This window comes from Lissotriton vulgaris, chromosome 4_1 (assembly GCF_964263255.1).
Source record: "Lissotriton vulgaris chromosome 4_1, aLisVul1.2, whole genome shotgun sequence".
Taxonomy (NCBI): domain Eukaryota; kingdom Metazoa; phylum Chordata; class Amphibia; order Caudata; family Salamandridae; genus Lissotriton; species Lissotriton vulgaris.
The window spans coordinates 1,221,714,071-1,221,731,663 of record NC_141691.1 but is presented as its reverse complement, the minus strand read 5'-3'; the positions used below and the strand labels follow the sequence as shown (position 1 = coordinate 1,221,731,663).

The window sequence follows — 17,593 nt, the reverse complement described above, 5'->3', positions numbered from 1 at the left end:
TAGTTAATTACGTGCTGTGGAATTTAAGAGTGACACAAGGTCGAAGAAAATTGTGTTAGAAAAAAATGGCCGTCAGCAATCATAAAACAAAATGTTCTATTTTTAGAAAATGGTGTAGATGCTTTTCAATATGTATGGGATTATTGATAATATTGTGGGTAATTTTAGCTATTGTTATTCCTTTCCAAGACAGTTTAACTAAATTAAAGCCAAATGTGAGTTTAAATAAGCTAAATGAGAAAGTGGAAATTAATGAGACTCATGTGTATAAACCAGAGTTGCATCAGGATAGGTCCATCAGTGACTATACACAGAACACATTTTCAAAGTTATTACTTGAGTATATTAAAACTATGAATGTTGATGATTGCTATGCTTGTGTGAAATTGCCAGCGTCAGTGTCAGAAGGGGTGACCTATCACCACCTTCCTCTTACATATGGTGTGACCTATAGTGTAATTGCAAGTTTGGTTTATCAGACTGGGAAATTGGAATATTATTATTCTAATGTGGATGACATCTTTGCTAAACTAAAAGTTGATGGTGCATTGAACAAAAAGAAACCTGGAAAAGTAATGGGAGAATATTTCTTGGAAATAGATGAGTTGACACACGAATATGCTTTTAATAAGAAACTGACATGTAAATTGAGAATTGAAGAGAAGACGTTCTTGAATATGGTTGAGGAAAGAAGGATTGCTTATAAACGAAGTGAGAAAATAAAGCATTCGAAATCTAAATACTGGACATTTAATGATGAAAATCTTGATGATAAGAATGTGAATGTGGCTATAAACATAGATACTCCAATGTTATGGAAATTTTGTATTAGAAGAGCCAATAGTATGCATGACAATTATTTTGTGGGTGCAAGTCAATGTTAAGGCACCTATAGAATTATAGGGGGTTGAGTATTTAAAGGAGGAAATTATCCTGTTTTTCCGTGTGTTTAATTTATCTGTACGAATAAAGCTTACAATAGGTTACCCGACCATTGGTATGGGACCTGTTATGCAGGTTTGGTCTTTCCTAACATTTTTCATGTAGATAGAGGTACTAATGGAAAGCATTGGATAGGCAAAGTTTTAAGTCGAAAAAGAAAAGAGAGTGTGTTAGAAAATAATAGGTGATGTATTTGGAGCACTGATACCAGCAGTGGGAATTTCCTTTAAAGCAAATAGAATCCGAAAAATGTCCACAATAGTTGATCGATTGTCAACAGACACAGCAGGAGGTTTACTGATGGTTGATACTGAAATGGTTGCTATGAGAGCTATGGTAATGCAAAATCGACTTGCCCTTGAAATAATTGTAGCCAGGGAGGAGTCTGTGGAATATTGAAAGTGCAACATTGTTGTACTTATATTCCAGATAAAAGTCAAAATATTGAGACGTATATTACAAACATTACAGATTTACATGAAGAGATTGAACCCCTGGAGGTTGAAGGTGTTCTTGAAAAATTAGGTAGAAGTTTTACAGCAGTTAAGCATTGGTTTCAGGAAATAGGTAGTTCAAGTATAGGTAAAATACTAATTCCAATAACAATCTTAGTGATAGTGATTTTTCTGATAAGATTAAGCTGCATATGTAAAGGTAGGAGAGATTTTAAAAAGGCAATAAAGAAGACAATTCAAGAACGAAAAGCAAGGGAAAGAGTAAGAAATTAGAGAAAAGATTTTTAAAGATTCAAAGGAGAAAGTTACTAGAGTATAGATTATTCTAATATGAAGAATTTGAAAAATGTTCTGCTAAATTTTCCAAAATTTTGAAAGATGTTTGGTGATAGGATCACCAGATGAGGGAATTGATGGAGCGAGGTGGCAAAAACAAAATTTTGTGTACCCCTTGTAAAATCAATGTTCCATAATGTTAACATTTTACTAATGTTGTGATGTGGTGAAATAATCAACCATAGTATAAGCTGCATACATGAAAACACGTGGGAATACTAATTTTGCCTGCATGAAGCAATATAATTAACTAATACGTGTTGTAATTATGATGTAAACTAATGCATAGCTTAAGCATAAATAAATGCGGTTTAAATGTACGTATTGTACATGTTTTGTGCCAGAAAGTCATCGGATATGTGAGTATAAAGTGCATTTATGTAGCTTACCTGCTAGGTAATAACTAATGGGGAAACATTAGTATGGTGGGAGGTAAACAGAAGGACTTTAGTTCTATATTTAACATACATTTGTGTTTCTTTCTACGATAGTTCCAAAAAGTGGCCTCTGAGGCCTACTAAGAAAATGGCCGCTCTGATGAACTGCAAGCGAATGTTAGACTGCGCATGTGCATTCAATGCCTGCAAGCGAGAATTAATTGCCTGTGCTCGGATGGAAGGTTCAAGGCTACCTTGCCCTTGAAGCCAGGATGGGCGCCAAAACATGGACAGTCGAGTGTTCAAAACGTGGGAAAGCAGTGCAACGTTGCGAGCCAAGGAAGTTACCAGGCCAAAGACTGTCCTAAACAAAGCAGCATTATGATTTTGCTGATTCACTGTGAATATGAATGTTGTAATGGTGAGAAGATGCTCACCCACCCCAAATCGTCCAATAAGAACCCGCATTGGTGATGTTAGATACTTTTTAGATAGATTAAGTTAGGAAATTAGTGTTTAAAATCCCCTGATTTTGCTTAGAGAGGGTCGCTCTTTAGATTTCCAGGCGAAATGCTGCTGGATTTCAGATCAAATCTTGGATGTAAGGACTCTTTACTTTATTACATGTTTTCTTTGCAGGACTGAAAGTATACGATGAGGGATTAGTTAGGGATGTTAGGATAGTATGAGTTGGGAACTATCTGTCTTTTGCTAAACTTTATACTGATTTCCGAAATAAATGTCTATTTCCAAGCTTAAAATGAAATTATCATTTTGAAATAAAGTCAAAGATTTTCCTGAATAAAGAATTAATAAATGCCTAAATGTCAGACATACTAAAAGTTTGCTTTGAATAAAAAGTAGATAAATTGAGAATTAAAGCTTGTCTTGTATTTTCCTACGTCTGATTCTTTTTCTAGCAGATCCATTGTCACTATGGTGGTGTGTCTGATTAAAATGGTGTTTAATGAAACCATGGTAAATCATTTTTAAACTATAGGTGTAAATAATAAATATTTAATTAGAGCTAGACACCCCGACAATGTTATGGTAGGACTCCTGGTTCTTTCACCAAATCCCTGAAGTCGAGTTAAATGAACAGAGAAAGTGTGCAGTGTAATGGGCCCCACTGTTGGATGAATGTGTGTTCTGAGGATTCAGGGAAATGGTGATGTTGATTTCAAATTTATTTTTGGAGTCCCGCTGTAGCAGTTATAACTTGGTAGCAGAGTAGTGTTTGCTAAGGAAATTAGCTAGGATTATGTATAAAGCATTATATAGAGTTTAAATGGGTTCCATGATGAAATATCGTTAACATAAATATCGTCTATAATAAATATCGTCACTAAAACATCGCTTACAGAAATATCGTCATCCTATACATAACATAGATTTCACACAAATATCGATATTTTTTTATCGACAACCCTAATATCGTTAACATTAATATCGACTACTTAAATATCGACTACTACATTATCGACTGTATTTTAAATAACACTACCTTTGACATATATATCGACTACACTAACATCGACGACCTATGTACTCTAAATATATACAAAAAATATCGTCTTTTTATAAACAACTCGAAATGCACTATTCTTTGATTTAACTTAAATTTTTCTGCTATTTTATTGACATCACTAAAACATTTAATATATACTTTTACAAACAAATAGTGAAGCAACATCGTCTCACAAAAATAACGGTTTTCCCACGCCAAATAACGTTCTCAACCAATGATTTTGAATTTCCACTAATTGAACCAATCCAAAACTACCATTAATTAACTCACTCATATAAATACAATTACACACCTAACGTAATTTACCATTTTTGGCCCAAACTTGGAGAAAAACGGTTACCTTGCTGAGAGAAGAGAATACAAACGAACGACTACAACTACAATACATCACACTACACTTCAAGTAAGTTAAATACCATTTTTCTTTCGAAGTTACTATAAGTCCATAAACTCCCGATTTTTAAAACTGTTGTTCTTTAGAGTAACAACTAAACATGTTGAACTTATCAACAACGACAATACAGTTAGATGTAAGCACTTTTATTAACTACCTTATCCATGTCTACTTAGATAGCTGATAAAAAATTTTTAAACTGGCTAAGTAAATGTAAAATTTTAAAAACATGTATCTAACTACTATCATCCAAATACTACAAGTAACACAATGATAATTTTTTCCACAGACTCTACAAAATTATTTGCCTATCTACAACTACACTACCAACATCTTCTACTACATTAAGTAAGTATAATCACTGTATGTGTAAAAATGCAAAAATTAAAATGAAAAACTTATTACACTAAAGTATTTCTTTCTATTATTCTTTAACACTACTACAGAACTTAAACAGGATACAAATCTGAAAAAGAAGTAAGAATAAAAGGTTTACCAGTGAAGCCACATAGTAAGTATACATTAGCACTGTAGCCTAGTATTAGACACATCTCTATAAATTGTGTTCAATATTCTTAAAAACACATATATATATTTCCACAGATCTACCTTAGACATGGCAACTGGAGCTACTTTCATTACTTCGCAAAAAGGAAAACTAATGCTGAGCTACATGGGTTACACCTACACCCAAGAAAGAGTGAAAGCAAATTAGACCCATTGGAAATGTAGTAAATATTACTCTAATGCATGCTATGGTAGAGCAACAACTGTTGATAACAATGTGTTAAATGTACGTGAGCATAACCACCCACCAAATGTAACTGAAGTGGAAGTGAGAGAAGCACTAGAAACATTGAAAGATGCTAGTACAGGATCACAAGAAACAAGCACTAGCATTTTAAAAAATGTATTAAGCAAAGTTCCTGAACATGTGACAGGACAGCTACCTTCTATTCCCAACTTAAAGAGATTAATTGCAAAAACTAAACGTGCTTCTGATCCAACTCCACCAACACCAGAAAGTTTTCAGGATATAAAAATATATCCTGAATATACCATTACACATAATGAGGATAAATTCTTAATGTATGACAACAACAGCCAGGACAAAAGAATTTTACTTTTTGCTACAAATAATAATTTGCAAAAGCTTAAATCATGTGAAACATGGATGATGGATGGGACTTTTAAAGTTTGTCCCAAACCTTTCTATCAACTTTACACCATTCATGGGGAATACCAAGATACAAATATCCCTCTTATTTATACTCTGCTGCCAAACAAAACTAATACTACCTACGTTGACATTTTAACAACGATCAAAGAATTAACAGATAATTACTATCCTCAAAGAATTATCATTGACTTTGAAATTGCCATGATTCAAGCAATCCTTAAAATATATCCCCATACCTCCATACAAGGTTGTTATTATCACTACAACCAAAGCATATGGAGGCACTTACAAAAATCAACTTTAAGCATAGAATATTCTACAAACAGTAACTTTGCTTATCAAATAAAAAAGTTGATTGCATTAGCATATGTACCAACAACAGAAGTAGCTAACTACTACAATTTATTAATTGACAGCCCTTTCTACCGCACCAATGAAAAAATACTAACTCCCTTCTTAGACTACTTTGAAGATACCTGGGTTGGAAGATTACATCGTTCAGGCCACCGTAGACAACCTAAATTTCAAATACCATGGTGGAATGTATATGCTAGTACAATAGCACAGAAAGCTAAAACCAATAACGCAGTTGAAGGATGGCATAATGCCTTCCAAGCCACTTTAGGGAGAAGTCAACCAACACTTCACAAACTGATCCAAAGCATAAAAAAAGAGCAAAGCTACCAAGAACTCAGAATAGAACAATCGCTTTCTAAAATTGGCCCTAAACTAAGTAAACAAACATTAAACATGTACGAATATCTGCAGCAAAAAACTAGAATGTACCCAAGTATAGAAGGTCTAGCATACTTAGATCTAATAGCAAAATCAATCCTTTAAATATAAAATTCCAAAAAGTGAGCAAAGCATTATAAAAGATACTATGTAGTAAAATTTATTAATATTATATCATGTAAAATTATCAATAATATATTTTTACAAGACATAATAATATTACATTTTACTAAATAGTACACTATACCACAATGCAACCCAAAAGTAAATATCACTTTTACTTACGGTTCTGCTGCTGTAGAATATGTTCCATGGTGATAATTTCCACAGAAATGTTACCAACAGCTATCCATATCCAATGTGTAAAAATCCCAACAAAATGTAAAAATACAACTGTTTGATAATAGTCCCGTAGCAATCCTCTCGAAATAGAAACCATGAAAAAAACGATAAATCCTCACGAGTAAAAAAAGTTGAGACCCCGAAAAAAGCAGAACAATGTAAAAGTATGTACCTGCTTAAAAAAAACACGTCACAGTCCATCTGCTCACCAAAAGGAAAACCTGTAAAATATCGAAATAAAAAATAACCTCAAAACATAGGAAATACGCATAGCCTACACATAGTATAGAAAAGATAAAAACAATCTAAATTCATCCCTTAATCGACAGTAAACGTTACTTTTGTTCGAACTACCTCACAAAGTACGTTCTCCATAACGTCGCTAAATAACACGTAATTCGCACATATTATGTAAAGTACTACACATATCTACACATACACACTACAACTATCACTAAACTTTACTTAAATATCTTTAAAAGTAATGAGAAACAAACTTACCTTCACCAACAAGAAACAGCTCCCAACCGCGAGCTTCCGTTTTCTAAAATGACCCAAACAACGATGTTGATAGAAAAAAAAGTGAAGTTCCTAAACTAAGATGGCTCCATAATAAAAACTAAAATAGGACAAAATAGGCTTTCAATAAAAAATACATTGTATAAAATAGCACAATATACCCAATATGTATTAATAAATGTATTTTTATTGTTAAAAAACATATGAATATTGTAATAAATACATTAATATGTTTAAAATAATTATGTATTATTTGTTTATTATTAGAAAAGTGAATGTCATTGTTAAATATTTTTCTCAAATGTTACAAAATGTAAATGTATGTTATGAACATATCATGTTAAAAATAATCACATAATAAATATGTAATATATTAAATTTTAATAAAAATATTAAAATTTAATATAACAATTTATATATGATAAAAACATTATTTATGTCTAAAAATGCTATATAATTTGTTACCAAAAATAATGTGAAATTAAAAAAAAAAAATTTGTACAATCTTTGTAGTACCAAATCAAAATGTCAATAAAATATTTTGTTAAAAATATTGTTTCTTAATTTACACTTGTCATATGAAAATAAAAATTGTATACAAATGTATTTAATGTATATTTATGAAAAGAATAGACTATAATAATTTACTATTCTAAGTCCAAACATAACTTAACTCAGGGAATGTGCTGGATAATAATCCTAAAAAATTTACTATTCTAACTCCAATCTAACATAAATCAGGGAAAGTGCTGGATAGTAAACCATAATAAATTACTATTCTAACTCCAGTCCAACATAAGTCAGGGAAAGTGCTGGATAGTAAACCATAATAAATTACTATTCTAACTCCAGTCCAACATAAGTCAGGGAAAGTGCTGGATAGTAAACCATAATAAATGACTATTCTAACTCCAGTCCAACATAAGTCAGGGAAAGTGCTGGATAGTAAACCATAATAAATTACTATTCTAACTCCAGTCCAACATAAGTCAGGGAAAGTGCAGGATAGTAAACCATAATAAATTACTATTCTAACTCCAGTCCAACATAAGTCAGGGAAAGTGCTGGATAGTAAACCATAATAAATTACTATTCTAACTCCTGTCCAACATAAGTCAGGGAAAGTGCTGGATAGTAAACCATAATAAATTACTATTCTAACTCCAGTCCAACATAAGTCAGGGAAAGTGCAGGATAGTAAACCATAATAAATTACTATTCTAACTCCAGTCCAACATAAGTCAGGGAAAGTGCAGGATAGTAAACCATAATAAATTACTATTCTAACTCCAGTCCAACATAAGTCAGGGAAAGTGCTGGATAGTAAACCATAATAAATTACTATTCTAACTCCAGTCCAACATAAGTCAGGGAAAGTGCTGGATAGTAAACCATAATAAATTACTATTCTAACTCCAGTCCAACATAAGTCAGGGAAAGTGCAGGATAGTAAACCATAATAAATTACTATTCTAACTCCAGTCCAACATAAGTCAGGGAAATTGCTGGATAGTAAACCATAATAAATTACTATTCTAACTCCAGTCCAACATAAGTCAGGGAAAGTGCTGGATAGTAAACCATAATAAATGACTATTCTAACTCCAGTCCAACATAAGTCAGGGAAAGTGCTGGATAGTAAACCATAATAAATGACTATTCTAACTCCAGTCCAACATAAGTCAGGGAAAGTGCTGGATAGTAAACCATAATAAATGACTATTCTAACTCCAGTCCAACATAAGTCAGGGAAAGTGCTGGATAGTAAACCATAATAAATTACTATTCTAACTCCAGTCCAACATAAGTCAGGGAAAGTGCTGGATAGTAAACCATAATAAATTACTATTCTAACTCCAGTCCAACATAAGTCAGGGAAAGTGCTGGATAGTAAACCATAATAAATTACTATTCTAACTCCAGTCCAACATAAGTCAGGGAAAGTGCTGGATAGTAAACCATAATAAATTACTATTCTAACTCCAGTCCAACATAAGTCAGGGAAAGTGCTGGATAGTAAACCATAATAAATTACTATTCTAACTCCAGTCCAACATAAGTCAGGGAGAGTGCTGGATGATAAACTATAATAATTTACTATTCTAAGTCCAAACATAACTTAACTCAGGGAATGTGCTGGATAATAATCCTAAAAAATTTACTATTCTAACTCCAATCTAACATAAATCAGGGAAAGTGCTGGATAGTAAACCATAATAAATGACTATTCTAACTCCAGTCCAACATAAGTCAGGGAAAGTGCTAGATAGTAAACCATAATAAATTACTATTCTAACTCCAGTCCAACATAAGTCAGGGAAAGTGCAGGATAGTAAACCATAATAAATTACTATTCTAACTCCAGTCCAACATAAGTCAGGGAAAGTGCTGGATAGTAAAGCATAATAAATAACTATTCTAACTCCAATCCAAAAAATTATTGATAATATTTTCATTAAGGATTATAAATAAAATTTCGTGACAATTTCAAATTTGAAATTTTAAATTTCGAATTCTGATTATTTTTCATATTTCGCATTTTTTTATTTTTTTATTTTTTTTTATTTTTAAATTACTACCCACCCTTATCCCCTAAAATACCAATTACCCGCTCCAAAAATGTTATTATAATATTTTCTTTAAGGATTACAAATAATTTTTCGTGACAATTTTATTTTTGAAATTTAAAATTTCGAATTCTGATTATTTTTCTAATTTCGCAATTTTTTATTTTGTTATTTTTTTTAATTTTTAAATTACTACCCACCCTTATCCCCTATTATACCAATTACCCGCCACTAAAATTAAATATGACTTTTTCATTAATCATTAAAATTAAATTTTCGAGTAAATATCTATTTACTATTTTTAAATTTCGCATTCTGATTAAATTTCTAAATTGTTTTTTTATTTACATTTTTTATATTAAATTTTAAATTACTACCCACCCTTATCCCCTATAATACCAATAACCCGCTACTAGAATATTAACAAATCTTTTGTAAAATATTATTTTTTTAACCTTAGTATTACTAATATTATTTTTTCTAATTTTATACACAACATTATAATAAATTTTTTTTTTTTCTAACACATTATATTTTTTTGACGATATTATATACAACGACTTTTTATTCAACGATATTCTATTCATCGATATTTTTGTTTGACGATATTTATGTCAATCTAAATAAACGATATTTTTTACAACGATATTTACTTAAGCGATATTTTTGATTTTCGATATTCTTACTACGATATTAATGCTAGTCGATATTTTCCCGTCGATATTCCATCTTAATACCGTTTAAATGTACAGAATTATGAACTAACATCTGTTGAGTTTGTATTACGTTATATGCAGTTCAGAAAAAGCTTCCAAGTGTTTTGTGAAGCTAGTGCCACTGCCTGCTATCAGAGGAAGTGTGGCAAGAAAAGTCGCACAGTGCATTGGTCAGTTTCAAAGAAGTAGTATTGTCGTACACTGAGGTGGTATCGTCGTATATCACTGTTTAAGGACATTAGGTGTGAAAGGATAAATGTATAGTGAGGACATGGACATGGCTACACATTGTCTGTGACATCCCACCAGCAGTAGCCACAGTGTACTGGAAAGTGCCTGTGGCAAACAAATGTAGGTTTGCCATCGCCTTCACCTTGGGGGTCAGCGCTGAGGGAAATGCCCATCCAGGTTGCAAATGTGGGACCAACTGCTCTGCCAACTCCTCAATGAGTGGTCTGGTGAAGCGGTAACATAGGATACTGTCACGTTCAGCTATGGTTTCTAGGTCTGGAAAGGGTCTTTGGACATCTGGTCTCCTGCGGTACATAGGTGAAAAAGAAACATTATCATTTACCTTTCATATGTGGCAATGAACATGCTAAATATCACATGCTACATCACAGCAAGACTCAATGAAGTCAGGTGTGGGCTGTTGAGCATTGACACAGATGCTAGCTATGTGCCCCTCACCCAACATTTCAGGTCCTGATGGTTGTACAAGTGCAATACTGTGCTGTGAACAATCAATGGGGTCTGTCACAGTACATCTGACCAAATGTCACACACCTAACACACACCTCAGTGACTAGTGAAGATAGATGTGTTGTCAAAATGACAGGTGTTTGAAAGGTCCACACACAGGGATCATGTAATACCACATTGACACTGTCATGACGTAGGGTCTGACGTACACGTACCTTCCAAATCATGAAACACACATGATGTGTTTCCAAATTGGTTTGCATGGCAAACAGGTATGTCTGTGACACACAGACACAACAGCAACTCACATGTCAAATACAGATGGATGTTTGAAATGAATGACATCTACAACATTAAAAAAGGATTGCGTTTGTGGCACAATAAGCAAATACTGTCGATACACCCCACAATAGTAACTCAAGAACACTTTGTAAAATACAGTCCATTACAGTAGTTATTCAGGATGTATGTAACATGTGTTCACACAATAGGCCCCTGGAACTGTGTCCAGGCCTAGGGTGGATATCTGCAAAGTTGTCACTCACAGTTGTGATTTGCATCACACACAATGAATTTGGTTCCCATGAAACATGGCTCATTATGGAAGTATGAGCTACAAAAAATTCTGTCCAATATGACATGTGAATCTATCTATCCACACATGTAATGAAGCTGGAAATGTGGTTTCCTATACTGTGTGATAGGCTTATTGATTGGTGTAGGGCACCTGAGGCTCAGCCAAAATAGTGTGGATTGCATCCTTTGGCTGTTTACTGTAATGGGGACAGACGCAATGGACTATTCAAGAGACTCGGTGTACACTTTAATACCAAGCCCGACGCATACATTGGCTACTGGCCTTCTGTGGGACAGACTCTAGGAGTATTCAAAAGACGTGGCATACACTTCAATACCAAGCTGGATGCATACATTGGCTATTGGCCTTCTGTGGGACAGACGTGGGTGAGTATTCAAAAGACACGGCGTATACTTCAAGACCAAGCTGGACGCATACATTGGCTATTAATCATCATGGGGACAGATGCATTTTTGCAGCATGTACCAATCTTGTTCATACAAATCCGTTTGTGAAACAACTACAATATATCCAAATTTATAGTGTCATGATGCTGAAAATGTGAACGACATGGTAGGCATGTCCGAGGCTTGCAATGTGATGGATTGGACAAATTTGGATAATGCGAACGTCTCTGACCTATCTCTTTGGACCCATGGAACAGAATCCACCTCTGCAGCACAGATTTAAGGCTGTCTGTTCCCAAGAGACTTCACTAGCCTGCTCTACATGCTACTTACCTACATTACAACTTATCACTGCTGCTGTCTCTGCATGGCACGTACTGTGAAGAGGGCCCCAGCTTTCACAGAGGGGGGAAATTAGGCCCTGCTGGACAGCCTCGTTCCACAGTACAGCAAGCTGTATGGAAATCCAAGGGAGCAGGTGAGTGTTGATTGCACTGACTTCTCAGTACACCATGTTTCCCAACAGGCACTACTAGCATTCAGAACACCAAGGACATGCATGCATACATAGTCATTGCAATTCCCACAGTGTTTAGAATTTTGTACTGGACACGTACAGTGATTTAAAAGTGTATCCTGTGTAATTTCATTTCATGCACTGTTCTCATGTTGTTAAGGCAGGCTTGCAGACAGAACAACTGCTCCTGCTCATATTTTAACTTCCTTAATACATCATCTGCCCTACTACCAATGGCCTATATGTCCACGTGTGTGATGAACAAACATGTAAAGTAATGGTGTGTCACTATGTCATCCTTACAGGTCGACACCCATCAGGAGCAGGACATTTTGCTGACCATCGTCCAGGCTGTGAGATCTGTGGGGGTCTTCAAGCATTGCATCTGCCCCGCAAACGGGGTAGATGACGGACCCTGACCCCCCCCCCCCACATGCTTCAGTTACTAATGGTGGCTTTCCCTGACCTGGATGAGCAGTTGAAGGCCAGACAGCAGAAAGGAGGTGGTGAGTTTGAGCCAGTAGGCTGAACTATGTCTGACCTGCATGTTGCACTCCCTCAGCCAGGTAATACTCTCACAAGTCGTGTGCCTTCTGAGACAACACTTGTGTGCCTATATGTAAAGATGCCCCATTGTCATCTGATGCCCAGGTGTGTCCCTTTCTGTCTGTGACATGTCTCACTAGGCTCCTGGGTATTTGTTGTAGTCCAATGTCACTGTGTAAAGAACCACGTACAACAGGTGCATTGAGTTGGCCATCATGAGTGATGTGATTGTCTAACATGTGTCAGCAACTTGACAGAATTATGAACTGCACTCTGTGCTGTACATACAATGTAACAGCTGATCTGGGTAAACACAGGTTTGTGACATAAATACTGCACACAAGTACAGCAGGTAGGACCAATGTTGATAGCTCAGACAAATAAACTGGATCTGCTTGAATACTGTATTGTAACTAGCCTTGTATTCCCACTTCTCCCATGTTGCACATGGACCCAGGACAGGTATGCCAAGTCAGGCCATCAGAGACACTGTCATATCCCATTTTTATCTGTCAGGCAACACTGTAACCGTTGCAAATGGAGATTCATGTGTCTGACTCTGTGTCATTGTGTACCAAATGAGTGATTTTGATGACACATGTGGCCAATGTATTGGATATGGAAAGAAATCTCATGTCAGTCAATTGGCTCAGATACACAGGACTAATCATTTGTGTGTCATCCCTTGACTGTGCATAATTGTGGCTTAAACATGTATGTGTATGCTGCATTACTTTGTTTTTGGGAGTTTGCAAAATGTTCCTGTATTGAGATTTGAGACTTCATAAACTCCAATGTTTCAGTAAAACAAAGTGAGCTTGTCAAAGTGTTTGAATTCTATGTAGCACTTAGGGGATAAGTATACTTGAGCACTACAGATGTTACTTGCTCAGTGTATCCATGAGTGTGGCTTGGTGCTGACTGTTAAATCTTTAATTCACTGCCCCGGTAACAAGAGTCAGTACAGACTGTTTAGGCAGACAGGATTGTGGCATAGTGTGCCACATGAAAAAGATTAAGAAGCAGTTTTGTACATATCAGTTGTCCTGCATGCAGACCATTTCTGCATTGGAGTTCACAACATGAGCCCATTATGGTTACTGAGGATGGTAGTATGTTCATCATGTAAACTTAGGAATGTGTTCATACCATTTGCGTGCCTACTTTCTGACTCCCTTGCATGAGATGGGAAATGTTTGTAAGAAGCCCTGACACTCTGGAGCATGGTGGATCAAACAACAGGCAAGACAGCACCCTGTTGGGCATGTATATAGTTTAATTTGAGATACATCTAACAGATGTTTATCATTGCCATCATGTGTTTGGTAACAATGATTCACTGGCATACTGACAAGTGACCTATTTACATATGTGTGATGTAAAGGAATAGTGGCTTTGACATTCTGCAAGGCCTTGCTCTGGGATGTGCTGTGAAGAGAAATCTTGTGTCAAGCACATGCAGATGACTGATGTGAATATATTTCCCCTCCTTGTTCACAGCATTATTGACAGCAAGTGAAGGAGAGAATTCCATGGACCAGGAGGAAGCGGCTAGCCAAATGGGGTACACTGTGGAGGAAGATGAGGTACCCAGTGGCACAGAGGGTGAAGAGAGCCACACTGATGCCCACTCAAATACTTTAAAATCAGCTGATGAACCATCCAGCTCCAGTGACAACTCCCTTGTGTTGGTGGGAGTTACCAGAGCAGAGGCCGCACCCACAGAGTCTGTCTCCTCCACCACCACCTCCACCTTTCTAGCTGCTCCCATTCTAAAAGTCTGTGGACACTCCCGTGTGAGGGAGCATGTCTCCTTTGGTCCAGGTACCCCTGCTGTGTGGAGTCTGTGGACTTTCTGAAACAGTTACATGTGGGGTAAACATTTATGCTGAGTGTCCCCCATGCACACGCCAGTCTATTGACCCAATTGGTGTCATACATTGAGGGAATATCATCAAACATGTCTGCCCTACAGCGGACAAATCAGTCCATGGCCTCCTTACTGACAGCTGCAGTGCCCCTCCTGCAATAGTTCTTCACCCCTCCTACCTCTGCCCTATGCACAGTCCACACTGACCTACCTGCCCAAAGCACACTCACACAGGTGCAAGTCACCACGCACAGAGAGGATATCTCTCACCACACGCACACCATCCCCCAAGAGTAGGAACACTGAGGACCCCACACATACACCCCCAGGACGAAGAAAGGCAAGACCCCACCATATCCCACACTTCACCCCCAAAAGCCACATCTGCCCAAGCCAAGACCACCCCTCCCAAAGTTCACACACCAAAAGCTATCCCAGGTTCACCCACACACTATTACACCAACTCCAAGATTATATGGCCCTCATCCCCTACCAAAGGCACTTACACTCCCACAACACCACACGCTCAATCACTTCCAGATACTGCAGTGGGGAGACAGCCCTCTCCCATCTGACCTGTCAACTGTAGCGGAGCCCCCACCCCCACAATCTGACATGGGCACAGCAGTGGGGCCTCCACCCCCTCAGTCCAACATGTCCACTGCAGTCAATCCAGAACCCAGTCATCAGAATTGTCCACTACAGTTGCTTTGGACACTCCAGTTGCCCCCAATCCTCTCATTACCCACTCCGCTACACCCTAATCCTGTCCCTGCGGTGCCTTGCCTGCCCCAGCAGATGCCCCTCCTTGGGGAGTTGTCCCCTAGAAATGTCAGTGCAGGCAAGCAATCGATTATAACTCATCCTATAGAGCCCCTGAAGGTCTCATTGACATGGACTGGCCATTGGCCTTGTTTCTTTGCGAAATCTGTGATTTCACATTTAAATGCTAAATAAAGCAATGTTTTGTTATTGTTTTATTTTGGTGTATATAATGTTGATGATTAGTGTACTGAAAATGCTGTTTTAACATTGTTCTAGGCCAAATCATGATAGAGTGATGTGATGGACTGCCTGAGGTCCATGGGATATGTGTCCTATTACAGTATGTTGTAGTCGTCGTAAGGTGAAATGACTTGCATCAACATTGTTTTTGACAAGGAGTGTGACATTCTTTTCACAACCTCCCATACTTTGTGTCACTTTAGCTCGCATGTCGGGCTGACATTTATACTAATTTTTAAAGTTTCTAGTGGTATGCACCACTCCAATGGACATGCATATTAGCACATTGATGATGAACAAGTCATCTGTGCCAATGGTGCCACTTGGGAAACATGGATTCTGACTACGTGCAGCCAATTTGGGAAACACACCTGTAACCAGGCTGATGGTACCAAAGTATTCCTTGTGTTGTAATAGTTTAGACAATGTCCCAGTCTCAATCTGACAAGGCAGACACATGCCAAGACAAAGCTTGACACAGCGGACCTTCCACAGTAGTGAAATCACTTCTTGGTAATACGTTACTCTGTGACCTTTCCAAAGCCCATGCTATTTGTTCTGTAATCATGATTTTTTGGTGTTTCCAGCCCTTTTTCTACCAAGACTGTAGTCCCTGCAGATGTTCCTGTCTGTGAGGCTTGCAAAATTGCCCATTGATTTGTCAGCCTATTTGACTGTGAGTGTCCGTGATGTGGGTGCATGTGACAAATAGAGTCAATCTGTTGTCCACCCTGGTTTGGTTGGTATAAGTGCCTGCACTGTGGCTAAACTCACATTAAACATAATTAGCATTCCACAAGTCACATCTGTGCTACCAACATTAGCGTGTTTTTTTAATCTTTCTACTGTTTTCATGCGTTTGGCACTTGTATGTGTGTATCACTGCATACACTCAGCAGAATCTTCCCTTCCCTGTCACCTGATGTCAACGTGTCTTATTTGTAAGTCTCCTTGAGTGTTTCATTGCTCTGGGATAGTGCGGGAGTTCTCAATGTGTCTGTTACATTTCATGTTATGCACATGTCACCTGTCCTAAGCGGAGTGACGCATCCAATCATGTGTAATGCCTAGATATGTGTTTTATGTTTGTAAAACACAGATCCAATCAACATCCCTAGGATTGTCATGGGTGCATGTGCTATGTCACCATTCAATGGAGGCTTAGCTGCAGCACATTGTATGTGATCAAGGTGTGTGGTGTTTCAGCTGGCCAAATGTGACTTGCCTCTTGGCAAGACCCCTACCTCCATTGATTGTGGCCTTACATTACAGGCCATACCCTGTGAGCAATGTCTGTGTATGTGTTTGGAAGTTGTTCTGGCAAGACACCTGACACAGTCCACAAGAGTGAGTGTGCTTCAAAGTATGGTCCACATCATGATTTTGCATCACAGTGGGTCATCATACAGGATACTGTCACCACAGCGTAGCGGAATTGAGGTTACCAGGGATGGTGAGTCAGTCCCCTGAAGTGTTGTTTGGAATGCCACCGAGATTGTTCTACAAGTGACTGTTGTTTTTTTTTTTTTAAACTCTTTATTCGTGACTGTCGTAGGATGTTATACTTTACATTACATTTTCTCATCATATCAAATATCAGTCTTTTCCATTTTCTTTACCATTAACTTTTGGTAGCATATCCTTTCAAACATGAGTCGTTTGTCTTACAATTCTTCAGATGTTTCTCAGTTATGATCTTTAAACAACATAATCATGACTCACATAAGTGCTAAACCCCAACTACCCCTCCCTCCCTCCCCGCCCACCCACCCCCTGTCTCCTGGTCGTTCTCTCTTATACACTCTATATGTCGGGCCAATGTGACTCAGTCTATCTGGAAGTTGTTAAAGGTCTTAGGCCCGGTCTAGCCCTCGTGAG

At 37.1% G+C, this 17,593-nt stretch overlaps 1 long non-coding RNA gene across 1 annotated transcript; it reads left to right on the top strand.

Moving 5' to 3' along the window:
* Nucleotides 1–4,329: 4,329 nt before the first annotated feature.
* Nucleotides 4,330–4,743, top strand: LOC147723076 (uncharacterized). Its single transcript, XR_015310059.1, has 3 exons — nucleotides 4,330–4,380; nucleotides 4,479–4,543; nucleotides 4,636–4,743. It is a non-coding gene; the product is annotated as an uncharacterized LOC147723076 (long non-coding RNA).
* The last annotated feature ends 12,850 nt before the right edge of the window (nucleotides 4,744–17,593 follow it).